Genomic DNA, 14,030 nt, shown 5'->3' on the forward strand with positions numbered 1-14,030 from the left:
TTTGAAATTCACCTTTGCGACCAATTCTACTTATTAAGCAGCACCATTCATCTGCCTCCCAGTCAACAAAAGATCCTCATAATCAGATATAGGACAGAAGAAGCTTCCATCACACTCCATAGGAATCAGTCTCCTCAGTTCATCTTCTGTACGAAAACAGCCATCTACTTTTGAGCTTGTCTTTGCCAAACTACCTTATTCCCACCTTTCAAAGCAATCATGTAAAACCAAATCATTTTCAAGTTGTTAGAGCTCTGGAAAACAGTGTGGTCTTAGCACAATACACTTTGAACAAAGTCTAAAGTGTGAGCAGGGCTAGAAACTCATTTTGTAGAACTAAAATTGGTCCCACAACATTTGACACCAGTTGAGGATTTAAGACAAACTCCGAATTCCACAGGCTTGTGATAATTTTATGAGAGCTGGCTCTATTAAAAGTATCAACCACATGAAGATGTAAGCAAGGACAAGAATAAAAGTAGTCAAAACCTTTGGGTTCTTCTCTGGAAAGTGACAGAGAAGAGATATTAAGGGATTGTATTAATAGGCAGGATGTAAGGGGAGTAACTCCCCTAGTCCGGGGTTCAGACAGGGAACTGAGATATTTGCTTGCTCAAATTTAGAGTTTTAGCTGCAAGCTCTGTGCAGAGGAGGTTATTCTCCTAGCATTCCCCACTAAAGGTTTACCCTAGGAATCAGCAACACATCTTTGATATCACCACAATTGGGATCCTGAGCTCTGCCTGCTGTGACATAGTGACAACTGAGAATTCCTTGCCTTTTAAAATGACTCAGCCTCAGCCAGCGAAAGTCAAACAAATAGAAAATGTGTGATGATCAGGTTTCTTGGGTGGATTACATATAAGCACATGTTTGTATTCATGTGTTTGCAAGCTCCAGGCAATTCGTGTTTAATCAAGTGCAGTACTGAGTTAATGAAAAAGGAGTAGTTATCTTCTACTAATGTAATAGACCATTTGAGGAAACAGAAGTGTTGTTGTTCCAGGAAGAAATGAGATCTTTGCTGCCAAAACAGATGAAAAGGCAAAACAAACCTAGTCTTACCAACCCATAGTCAATAGACACAAAACAGAGGAGAATTAAGTTCCCATCTTTGTGATGTGTGATTATATCCCTTTCCATTGGAGTGGAAACCCTTTATTTTCTATCTTGATCCTGCTCCCATCAGAAACAGCAGCAGTCTCTTTGCAAGAACTAGGACCAAAACCTTGGTTCTTGGGCTCTGATCTGGCAGACCAGTCCAGGTCCCTTACTTAGTTTTATTTTGTTTTAAACTTGGAAGTTTTAGCACCACTACCTGGTGCATGTGACCATAGCCGTGAAGAATAACTGCAAATGGAAGCTTCATTTTCTGAAAGAAGAAGATAACATCCACTTCTCCAAAGGGGAGACTCATCTAGAAAAACATCGCCACAAAGCTCTGTTTCTAGGTTAAGATGAATAATTGGGAGGATTGGGAAGAGGATGGAGAACAAGAAAAGCAAACAAATGAAAGAACAAAAATTTATATGGAAAATTATAGATATCAAGTGTGAGCATGTGTTTGCTGTGGGTAGTGTATTTATTTATTTACTTCAACTGTGTCAAGAAAATAGATCAGATCCTATAAGAGCTGGCAGTTCAAGAGCAAGATGTTCAAAGAGATAACACTAATGAGCTCATAGATAATTCTCACATTGGCAAGCAGTGAACTTCCCAAGTTGACAGGAGCACTGGCATTGCTATCCTAAGACTCAAAGAGCAGTAAGGAGGTTATTTAAGGAAGAACAGTGGTGCAGTCACAATGTTGAGCATCATCAAGTGTGGACAACATGCAGCAACTGTGGAAGTATTTCTCACAGGCAGTCTTACTTATGTCAGAAGCTATTAAGACTCAAAACTGTAACTGTGGGGGTTCCTCAGCCCTGTGCCTGATACCAAATGCTACTATGAAAACAATATTTTCAGAAGAGTTTTCTTTTCACTTCAGGACCACATAAGTGACCAGATTTTCAGTTATTTTCTTATTTTGGTGCACAGGAAGTGTCAAGGTCTTTCAAAGGTCAAAGAAAACGAAACCAAAAAATACCCTGAAAGACATGTCAAAAACTGCAGCCAAATCTATCAATATTCTGGAAGCTCAACTATCAACTTAAGCATAAATATAATGCCTAAAGATCTTTCATTGTCTAGCCTGAGGAGTTTCTTCCCCCAAGCTCCCTTTCCTCCAGGCTGGCATTCCTTAATTCTGCTTCTGTTTGAAATAAGAGAGCTCTTTGGATTTGTGACAGAATGACTTTAAAAGCAAATTAGACATCTTTGGAAAGCCGAGGGGATATTACTCTTTGAATGCAAGATGTTCCAAGATGCTACCTCTGATTTCCAGATCACTCTCACTGGCAAGTAAGCTTTGCATTTGACTGACACATAGTTAGCATTAAATAGGCCAAGGCACTGACAAAGTTGACAAATTTACAAGGCAAAGTAAAAAAAGATTTTTTTTTTTTTTTTGGCCAGGTATGGGGTTTTCATGCCAGTTCAATGCCTTACTTGATTTCAAACGAACAGAAATGTTTATACGCATGCGCATTTAGTTGAAAGACAGGCTATGAAGACTGCAGAAGTATCAGTAGTTGATTATAGAAATTTATTTATTCACAGCACAAATCCCACTAGGAAATGCAATCCATTTGCCAAAGAATCCTTTAAGCAGCTGTATCAAGCCACAGCCGCTCAAGAGAGAATATTTGCAACACTTAACTACTTCAATCTAATTTCCAAAATCTGCACTATCTAGAGTCTTTAAAGCTCAAAATCATGGATTTTGTATAATTGATCTTGGTGCTGCAGGATACCTAAGTAGAGGAGTTAATTTCTCTTTTGGCATCATGTCTGAAAAATAGATGCTGCTGTGTTGGTAATGAAAGGAGTGAAGCGATTCCTGCATTGGCTGGCACAAAACTGTCTCAGCATCACAGCCGTACCAAGCCTTAATAGATACAAGCAGGAAGAGTAGCTATAGACAGCAAAAAAGGTTATTTAATAAAAAAGGGGGTTCAAGCAGTAGGCTGGAAATTAATTTCTGCTATAACCTTTCTCCAAGAGCATAGTAAGATATTAGCCCTAAAAGCTAAGACAGTGCTGAATATTTGAAGCAGCTTTGGGGTATGACTGATAGTCTGCACTGCAGCAGCTTTACCTGCAGACGTTGTTCTAAATGCAAAGTCTAAATGGGCATCTCCAGCAAGGAGAGCAGAGAGACAGCCCACTTCACACTATTTTCACACTGTTGATCATCGTATATTCTCCTTTACACTGGACTTTCCTGTTTCTGTGGCCAAGAGGTTTCATCCACGCCTGATTTGTTCAGTACCATGTGCTTTAGCACTATAATTTTTCTTCATTTTCTTGGTATTACGGTGCTACAAATAACATTATGCAAATTAGATGTGGTCTGACATTTTAATTCCTGAAGTTTGAGTATCAGGCACTCTCATCTTGTGTAATTCTATCAATGGCCTAGATACCCTCTAAAATGGTGTATGGATTTCTTCTAGTTTTCTGATCAAAATAGGTTTTAGTATTGTTAACTTATTTTCATTCACAGAAATCCCTTTTTCTTTTCAGGTGGTGAAAAAATCAACTTGCAATAAAACAAAAAAAAAGTAAATTATAAGATCATTGACCTAAAAGCAGTGTGGCTGGAATTTGAGATATCTGTTGGTCTATTCCCCAATCATATTGGAAAATTAATATCTTTACACCTGTTCTGACATTCTTTCTAACCTCTTCTTTACAAACTCTAGTGAAGTTTCCATAATCTATATGTCTGACTCTTTTTAGATACTGGGATCACTTCCAAGGCCACCCATAAGACTGATTTCAGTTTTCCATCTTTTCTCAACATGTGCTGCCCATAAGCAAAAGAAGCATTGCAGCTGAGGGGTTTTTAATGCACAACACTCGTTTCTCTGTATTTAGGTAAAAGCTACCTGGGTTTTCTGCACCTTTGTGATATTCCTGGTTCTTGCTGTTCTGTAACCTCATAGAAGCCTTACAACAACTCCTACAGAAAGCCTGCTGAGCCAGGTAATCCTCGACTTCTATGTGATACCTTGCTTTTGCTCTTACTGAATCACAGATTTCTTTTCTTGCACACAGTTCCTGTAATTTATGAAGTTCATTTTGAATTCTTCTCAGTGTCTGTAGTATGTGCAGACTTTCTGGGTTTCATACCATCAGTAAGCTATACTGTCTACACCACAGAAGTTGCTAATAAAATAATTATTAATTTTAACTTGTCATTTATTAGTACAATAATAATTAGCATCAGTCCTGAAAGCAGCTCCCTGTGTACCCAATGTAAGACAACCATCTAAATTGATTCAAAACCACGAACTGGTACTCTGTGAGGACAATTTTCCAATAAGTAACTTGTTCATTTTATGTAAGTTTCATTTGGATATTTTTCCTGGCCTGCTTTGAATGTTATAGGGAGCCTGTCTGATTTCAGGGAATAAAGTTATTATTTTGAAGTTTTGATTATTTCATAAGATGGTGGTTCATATTTTCACCTAATTCAGATAGCCAGCATACATGTAGCACCCTTAATAGGTTTCAAAGATCAAAGATGCCTCCCTTCTTGCTCACAAGGAAAGGAGGTGATAGCGTAGTGAGATGGTGGGAAAGCCATCATGAATGTGTTAGGCTGATACAATAACCAGAGCAGATGTCTCTCTATCAGAAAAACACAGCTGCTTTGAAAATAAATGACAGACTTTTTACAGACTAAAAAGAGATTTACAGCATAAAAAGCTCACACCATTCAGTTGCAACCATAGAGACAGGAGGCTAATTAGAGCTAATCGAGAGCAGATTTGCCCTTTTGCAAAACAAGAAGTACTTACATTGCTTGAAAACTGACTGGTCTTTGGTACATAATCCATGTCATCCTGGGGCCTTGAGATCCTGCAGCTCCAGGTCCCTGGCTGCAGTTGCTGTAGCCAGAACTTCTGTGAATATAAGTGTTGTTATCTCCAAGCAAGCATCACTAATTTAATCATTAAGGATCTGGTCCTTTTTTTTTTTTTCCTAAAATTCATTGCTTTCCAACCCTCCCTCCTCCCAGTTCAATCTGGTGATTTGCTATAGCCATTTGGTGCTATATCACAGCCCTATGAAAGTATTTTATACGAAGATTTAGGTAATAACACAGCTAAGTATTCTTCACCAAGCAGGTCTACCCTTATTAATCCTCCCTTAGGACTTTGTCCTCTCTGTAATGCTCCACACATTTATCTCATACAAGCAAAATATAGCTGGCTAAAAAAATACACAGAAAGGAAAGGTCATATTTACGAAGCAGGAAATATTGCCTTCCCCCCCAAGAACAACAAAGCATCTAGTAAATCCTTAGTAATGAAGAAACAATAAATTTCTGCCAGTATATACTGGTCTTACGAGAGAGGAAAGTTAAATTACTGCCGTCTGGCTTGGTGATATGATCCCCAGACAGCTGGATGAAGCTTTTGCCTGGTTGCTCATTCTCATTCTTTAGCTTCAGTGGAAGATGAATCGGGAACAGATGGGAGGTCCAATTTCAAATCCATCATTCACCAATCCCTTTCCCGAACAAAAATCATTAGGTTGCCTTCAGGATTCATCAGCACTTGCCGGCTGGTCTGGAAGCCCAGTTATGTTGTTTAGGAATCACTTTGCAAGGAACTGCTTTTGTCCTCCTACCGTGCTCCATATACCCTGAGGAGCTGGAGTGAATCTGAATCAACCCTCTCTAAATATTTGTGCAAACACTGACACACACCTTCCCTTAGATGTTTGCCGAAAAATGGAAGAAAACCTAATCTGTATGCGGTCAAACCTTTTCATTGGCTTTGTGTGCCACAGAATGCTACAATAAATAGAGGAGCCGGCACTGCATATCTGGCTCCACCAGAGCAACGCTACCCATTTGTAAGCTTGGGATGTGATTTGAGTTACTATATAAATTTCTCAAGTGAATTAAGCATTGTACATATCAAATATAGATCTACACTGGAGAAAAATGAAACATCAGAAGAAAAAATAAATCCTTTGCACCTTCACCTGGAAAAACAAATGGATGTGTGAGTCAGTCATATGCCTCAAGTTGTAAGGGATTTTCTAGGCCCATTAGAAAAAGAAATCTGCCATAAGGAAGATGCCATAATGAGAGTTTCCTCACCCACAGTTAGCCGTCATACCTGTTAACTTGTCTTTCCCAAGTTAAAAAAGAATTTCACCTGGTGGAAAAAATGTTGTGTTTATGCTTTTTCCTTTGTGTAGTTAGATGTGATGAATTTGTAACAGATTCCTAGGGACTACAGGTCCTCTAAGAATAAAGCAAGCAATCATAACAGTGGCATTTTCTTTAAGTTTTGAAGTCTTTTGTAATAGCTGTAAGACTTGATTCAGTGAACTAGTAAGGCACACACGGCTTGTGCACAGCTTTCATTTCCTTGACTTTCGCCAAGGATTTACAGCAGCCTGAAAGACCAAGTTATTAGAAACAGATTTACCTGAGGTGCAAACTTCTGTTGATTTCATCAGAAAATTTTCTTTCCTGAACTATTTGAAGCTGTATTTCACCTTAATTTAGCTAACACACAGTGCTTGATAATCAATGAGAGACTCCCCAGCTTTGGAAATAGATTTTTACACTTCATCTCTCTGTGCATGTTTGTTTCATGCATTAGACCACCTAATAATGCCTAAGTAACAAACAAAAGAAAAGGCACACACAGTTTTCCAAGAGATGAAAAACAGAAAAGTCCTTCATGGTCAGAGTCCCTGCCCTGTGAATCCCACTGCATTTGAAAGCAGTGAAATCATCTCAGTTTCCCAGGGCCATATAACATTTTCAGTAGATATGTTGGTCTCAATATTTTATCAGCTGTGTCCCCCATTTTTGCAAATTTCTCTGAATCCTAAAATCCTCTGTGTAGAAGTCCTTCTCCCCTACTTTAAGGCAGGATATGGCTTACCCTGGAAATATATTTGTCTAACAATATATTCTTAATTTGTACCTTAATATACATCTCTAATCTCCCTTCCTGCTATTTCAGTCAACTACTTCTTGTCCATGGACATTAATATATATACATAAATAAAACAATAACTTTTATAACAATCTATTAAGTGTCAAAATCTTTATTAAAACCTCCCCATTTACTAAAACCTCAGTCTCCTCTTTTCCACCAGAAAAACCCCAAATTTTAAACATTTCTTTGCAAGTCTCTTACTTCATCTGTTGGGCAGTTCTCCTCCAGAACTTGCTTCCCATAATTCTCATTATCTGGTACCAAAACCTTAAGCAGGACGTCACCTTCAGAGGTCTATTTCAACTTAAACCATCCTAAACTGTTTTTCTATAACCTGAAGCCTTCAAAGACCCAGAGGAAAACACAGTTATCTTGCATGCCTTCTGCATCAAGATGTTGTTAATGAACAACAATATTTGTTTATACAGTTAGATATGCCTCTTTTTTGATTCACACAAGAATATATAACTCTTTCCCAAGGAACCTCATAGTCTTCTGGTCAAACTGTATCCACTGCTGGAGATTCATCATACATGAAATGATGAGACAGAGAAGGTGGGGAGCCCCTGAGGTTGTCTTTTAAGGTCTCTGTTAAGATATGTGAGGTGTCCCTGCCTGTGGCAAGGGACGCTGAATCAGATGACCTTTAATGTCCCTTCCAACCCAAATCATTTGATGATTCTATGTTTCAATGAAGAGAATATAATTATTTTCCTAGGGCTTTTTGCAGAGCCCTGTTCTATTACCCCATATTAAATCCTTTCTAGAAGTACTGTTGCTGAGCCATAGTCTTGTGTTTGCGCAACTGAATTTCTTACATGTGCCATGCTTTACACTTCACTGTAGCCTATCCTATTATTATTAAGCCAAAAAATTAATTCAGAAAAATATCAAGTGGCAGAAAATCTTGCCTACCCAGTAGGTGGAAACTTTTGTATAATTCATGTATCTTAATTATACCAAGAGGCTGATAGTCATCAAGCTGTGACTAATTTGATAATGTTTAATTAATTTTTAGCAGTAGAGATGACAGACTGAGATTATGTTGTCCCTATTTGAAATCTGTGATATAATGGCATGACACCTTAGGAGATGCCAGGTAGCACAAGACAGAGGTGAATCACAATGTTCAAAAGTGTAGTTAAGCACAAAAATCAAGCTTTCTCCAGCTATATAAAAGTTAATATGCAGTGTCCGTACACAGTCTGGCAGTTGACCAGAGATATAATGTTAGGTCCAGCATGCACCCTGAGACTCATCATGTTGGAGGCAGGGGAAGTTTAGACCAGAACCATGATTATTCCCCAAGAAGGAAAGTTAATAGTATAAACCACTGGAAAAAAAAAAAAAAAAAAAAAAAACAGCTTCTGGAAAGCTGTATTATATTAGTAAATACAAGCCTAACACCGTTCACCCAGTGCAGCAATTGGCATGGATTCTGTCTCCAGGTGTACACTGTGCTCACAGTACCCTATTCATCTAGATGGGAGAATTACTCAGCTCAGATCAGAGGAAAGCAGAGAGCATGCCGTGCTCTCACTGTGCCTGGTAGGATGTGCGTCTTCCACTGCTGCTGTTCATTGGATCTACTACGCATGTGCGCAGCAGCGTACATCCATATATCTAATCAGATAGAAAAAGCTATGAACTTCAACAACTCTAGCTCATGTGCCTTTCAAACACGGTTGGTCCAGCCTGAACAAGTTTCCTTGACCTCCTATGCACACTGGTCTTCTTCAGCCTCCACGGGGGCTGCCAAGCCACCCCATATCAGTTTTCCCTAACTTACTCTCCTGGTAGATGTTACCTACAACTGTTCCAGAACTTTGTCCTTTCTCCTCTAGGAGCCACCAGAACTCAACATAGTATTCCAGATAGCCTCACTATTGCCTCGTACTCTTCAATGGTTTGCTTTGTATCACTGCCTCATGCCACAGAATTCCTATTTTTCTGTCTGCATTAGATATTACTTATCTTTATTGGCTGAAAGGTCCTATTTGTCTTTTCTGAAGTACTGTAAGTTGAGGACTCACAATCATCCTATGCTCAACTAATCCTTTGTTTTTCCTCCTTTACTATTTCCACTACAGAGTTCCCAGCCTAAATAAAAAAAATCTTATGATTAGTCCCAAAGTGTGTGAACTTGCCTTTTGATAGCTTGAATTTTGTTCTATTTCTATTGCTTCCCCTTGAAGGTCATTAAGTTCACTTGAACAATATCCCAATGCTCCTCTGTACTGCTACCTCCAAATTTTGTACCATCAGCAAATTCCTACAGCACCAAAGTCCCTAGTGAAAATATTACATAAAACTGAGCATTAAGAACAGTCCTTAAGTAACTTGGCTAGGAGCCCACTTCCAGGCCAACCCTTCCCCATTTAATATTCTCTTTTATACAGATCTTTCCTCATTTTTCAACCCTATCTTCCTCATTTTAACTAACTATTCATGTAATCCTATATCAAATGCTTTACTGAAAGGAAAATTAGAAGACCTATTTTTTCCTTGTTTAGAGAAATGCTTAGCAAAATAAAAATGCATTTGCCAATTACGGCCAATGTTTAGCAAGCCTAGGTTGTGTCTTGTCCTGCTTTCTATTTAAATGCAGACTTTTATCTTTTTCTTTTCCTCCAAATACATCCTAAACCTGTATATAGAACTAGGATCAGATCAATGGGGTGACAGTTGCAGAGAATATCTTTTTTTCCTTATAATTTTAAATATAACATCTCCACATCAAAAGACACATCTATTATTGCCCTTACTAGAGTTCTTGGCAGTACTAGACAACCGACTAGTCCATCACAAATAGATGCAACTTTCTCCATTTGCTCTTTCTTTATTCTTGCATTAAAATGATTTTTTTTTCAATATCATAAGTTACAGCCACATCCTTGGTCTGAAAGTAGACCTGTCATTTTGTGCTGCTGTTGCTACTCTGCTCTTGGTGACACAGCACCATTTCTTGGTGGATGAACATCTGATACATAAATTCACCCTTCTCTTTTTTGTACACATTTATTTTGAGCCACTTGCTGTGAACTTTTATCTTATGCCTCCACACTGTTCTTTCAGTTCCTTCCTTCTTCCCCCTCAAAAAACACATATAAATTTTTACTTCTGCTTTAGGTAGACAGGCAGGCTAATGTTGCTTCAAGCATTAAAATTAATGAATCCCACAACTAAGACTTTTCCAAAACAACGTGCTCCTTATTTCAGGGCTGGCATGCTACTTTCTGATGTCAGTTCAGGTAGGCAGATATTTCTTTCAGTGTTAATGGCTGTGCCATTCATAAAAAAGAGTATCTGCTCTATAGCAATTTCAATAACATTCCATAATTTCTAATAGTTGATGTCTCATCGTGTTATGAGCTTTCGTATTACACTACATTATAGTTATTCAAGAAAGTATTTTTACTGTTTTTAAATAAGTCATGCAAGTGGTTTAGAATATATCTGTCTGGTCTCTGCTGTGGAATATAATTCCTTCTGGAATTTCAGTCACATTGTGGTTCTGGAGGAAAAGGATAAATTTTCTAAAGGAAAAAAAAAAATATCACAGCAAAGAAGATACAAGAATAACTGGGTCTTGAATTAGTGTGAATTAATATAGTCTCCAGTGTTCTGACTAGTTTATTTTTTTCCTCGAAAGCACTGCAATGAAGCAAGAGTGCAAGTTTTGTGTGTGTTTTATTTCTAGTTTAATTTGCATTCTATTATTCTGTATTAGGATTCAAATAGAATAAAGCAAAATCCCAAACCAGCAGGCATTCTTCAATCAGGGAATCAAGACAAACCTAAAAACTACTAAATGGAAAAAAAATCATGTTATAGAGCAATAGCAGCTAAGAATTCATAAGTCAATGCAAAGGTAGCGAAGAAGTAAACCTCTTTTGTACCAGGAATCTCTGAAACTTCCCATTCAGATACCTATGCTTTTAATGTGTCTCTGCTATTGTATCATAAATTATTTCATAATGATGTGAAGATTTACATACCCAACAGTTACACCTGAGTATGTCCACAGGAGTTTAGCAATCATTGCTTTGCAAGTAATTTCACAGGCAACAACAGGCTTGTGAATCCAAAGTATCCTTGCACTTCAAGTGGAAAACATTTTAAACTCATCCTTCATTTTACCTAGACAATAAAACTAGGACTCAAAATCACAGTTCATCCAGTGGCAAGACTCCCATGATGAAACTAGAAAGATATCAGCAAGTGAATCAGAAGCATCTAATCTGTTTTTAAAAGCAATGCAAATAAATCCTCGTATTCATGAAGGAGGAGGCCTAAAAGATAACCTGCCTTGGATATGACCTTCAAAGGGAGAAAAGGAACAAACCTGAGAGTAAGTACAGGCACAGAATGCCCCCAGTAGACAAGACTTGCAGAGGTCATTCTGCAGATAGATCAGTATCAATTTAATTGATTTAAAGAACTGTTTATAGTCCTTGCTAGATAATTCCTAACTTACCACTGTTACTAGGAAAGTGCCAAACAGCTAAGGTAAATTACATTTAATTGTGGAGAGATTCACAAAGTTCTAGAGTTTAAAATAAAATGTTTTGAAATGGTTCACATAACTTACCAGCACAACGTTCTTCAATATGTCTGTGTGGAGTTTCTGCAGACCTCAGGTGCTCACCATGCAAAGTAAAATGGTCATTTGGAGGAGAGAAAACAGAACTGAAGTACAAGTCTCTGCTGACTGCTGATGCCAGCCTTTGGTAGACTTTGTGGATTTAGACAATATCAGGCTGCTCTCTAAAGGTTCTGAACTTAAAATAAAATAGTAATGAAAGTTAAGTGTTAAATATTATCAGGGAAAAGAAAAAGTTTATATAAAATTTAGCTTTGTTACTGAGAACTTTGTATGTGTATGTACTTACACACATGTGCACATGTGTATATCTATATACACAAATATATAATTTCCTCTCCTCAATCACTTTGAATCCTTTAAATTAAACATTTAAATACAGCACTGAACAAAACAGGAAGTGGGAACATGAAAAAATAGAGAAGGAGGAACACTAGTAGCAAAAGCACAAGATAAGTGAATAGGCTGTTGCAAGCAAAGGCAAACTGTGGACATTTCTTTCATTCTCTAGATTTCTCTTTTGTTTGAATGGCTAAAAATGTATTCCTAAAATATCATAAAAAACTTCCACTCCAACTGTCTATGCTCTCATTGAAGTATTCAGCAGGGATTAAGGGTAGGACATATTCTAGGGATATTACTGCTCCTTTAGAAACAGGGCTCCTTTTTCTGCTGAGTCCTTTTGCATTTTTCTTCTAGCTCAGACAGACGAGAGAAAAAAAAAGATGAACAAGAAGACCACTCATTTCTTCATTCAGTTACCTATATGAAAGGATGAGGGAAAAGGCCAGATAAATGGTTACCTTTGAAGCTGCTACTGGAATGGATATCTTATAATTAGAGACTGATAATACCCGTAGTGTGTGAAGCTGCGTTGATGGGTGCTTTACAAATATACAAAAAGCAAGGTCACATAATGCTTTTGTATTCATAGAGGAAGTCCTCCTGCCCTCTCTAGTAATGGGGAGCCCGTACAATGAGAGAATTTGACCCTAAGAATGGCTTGCAGAATTGCTAGTCCCCTCAATTACCCTGCTCACATATGGGGAGACCAAAGAAATGCATCACACTATAATATGATTGTCCCTCATTCAATCTAGGAAGATCATTATCTCTGGAGCTAATAGTACAATATTTAATCCAGCAGAGTGTATTTAGAGTTACTATTAAACAACAATATTGAACTAAGCAATAACCATCCCTTGTCTCAGCTATTTATGAGTCCAGCAATATATTATATGCATCACTGGCTTTCTCTTCTGGCATCTGTAAACTCTTTTGACTAGCTAAATGCTCCAGCATTGATACTAGAAGCAGCAATCACTACATGCTGATTTGCTACTAATGAAGGAAACAGATCCAAGACCTAGGGTCACCTTCCTGTATACACAGTGCATTCTAATTTTTCTAAAACAAGGTTTATTTGCTAGGAAGAGAAGAGAAGAGGGGGAGGAGAGTTCTGCTGATTTCATTGTACTGCTCTGAAAGGAAAGCAAAATAAACAGATAATAATTTCTCTGTCTCCAATTTTCATGAGGCCTTCCCTGGTACTTATGTCTGCAAAGCCAGGAAAAACTGGTGTGTGTGAAGCGGAGCCTCAGAACTTCTTCATCTTGAGTCAAGCTATACTGTGTGCATACATGTATGTAAGTCACTGCTAGAAGTTTCTATCTATACATAACCACTGCTTTTTTTCAACTCTTAACTCTTTATACTACAAAGCAGATGACAGAAGATTCACAAGGTAAATCCCAGTCAGCAAAGAAAAACAATTGCACTTCTTTGTTCCTTCATACTGACTACTTGCAGTCCCCCAACAGCTGTAAGTGACAGCAATGGCAGGCAGGCCAGTTGGCAATACAGCCTAGTGGGCTCTCCCATCCCCCTTCCTGAAGGAATAATTCTTTCCTGTAAATTGAGGATATCAAAATCTTGAAGTGTGTCATTAAAAAAACATGGTTGGTACTTTCACAAGCTAGACACATACAAAAACCTGTTGGGCCACATGAAGGTACCGTGTTTGTATGCTGCTTATATGGGCTCCAGATAAGGTGTTACAATATTTTTACTTCCTTAGTTTTCCCCAAGTTCTGTGAAATCTTGGGTGGAATGGACGGGGGGTGTCCCTTTTTTTGTTTCTTAAATGTCATGTTGTCTTGTTGGGGCTAAATACCTGTCACATTACACCAGAGGTGGCCATATTTCTGGAGGATGGACAGTTTTCCTTCATCACAAAGTACCACATATACAAATAAACCAATAAAACTGAGTTAGGAATAGTTCAGGAGTGCATGTATTAGTGTTAAGTTGACAAGCTGTAGGCACAGAAAGATTTCCTTCAATTCTCTCCC

This window comes from Lathamus discolor, chromosome 3 (genome assembly GCF_037157495.1).
Source record: "Lathamus discolor isolate bLatDis1 chromosome 3, bLatDis1.hap1, whole genome shotgun sequence".
NCBI classification, from domain to species: Eukaryota; Metazoa; Chordata; class Aves; order Psittaciformes; family Psittacidae; genus Lathamus; species Lathamus discolor.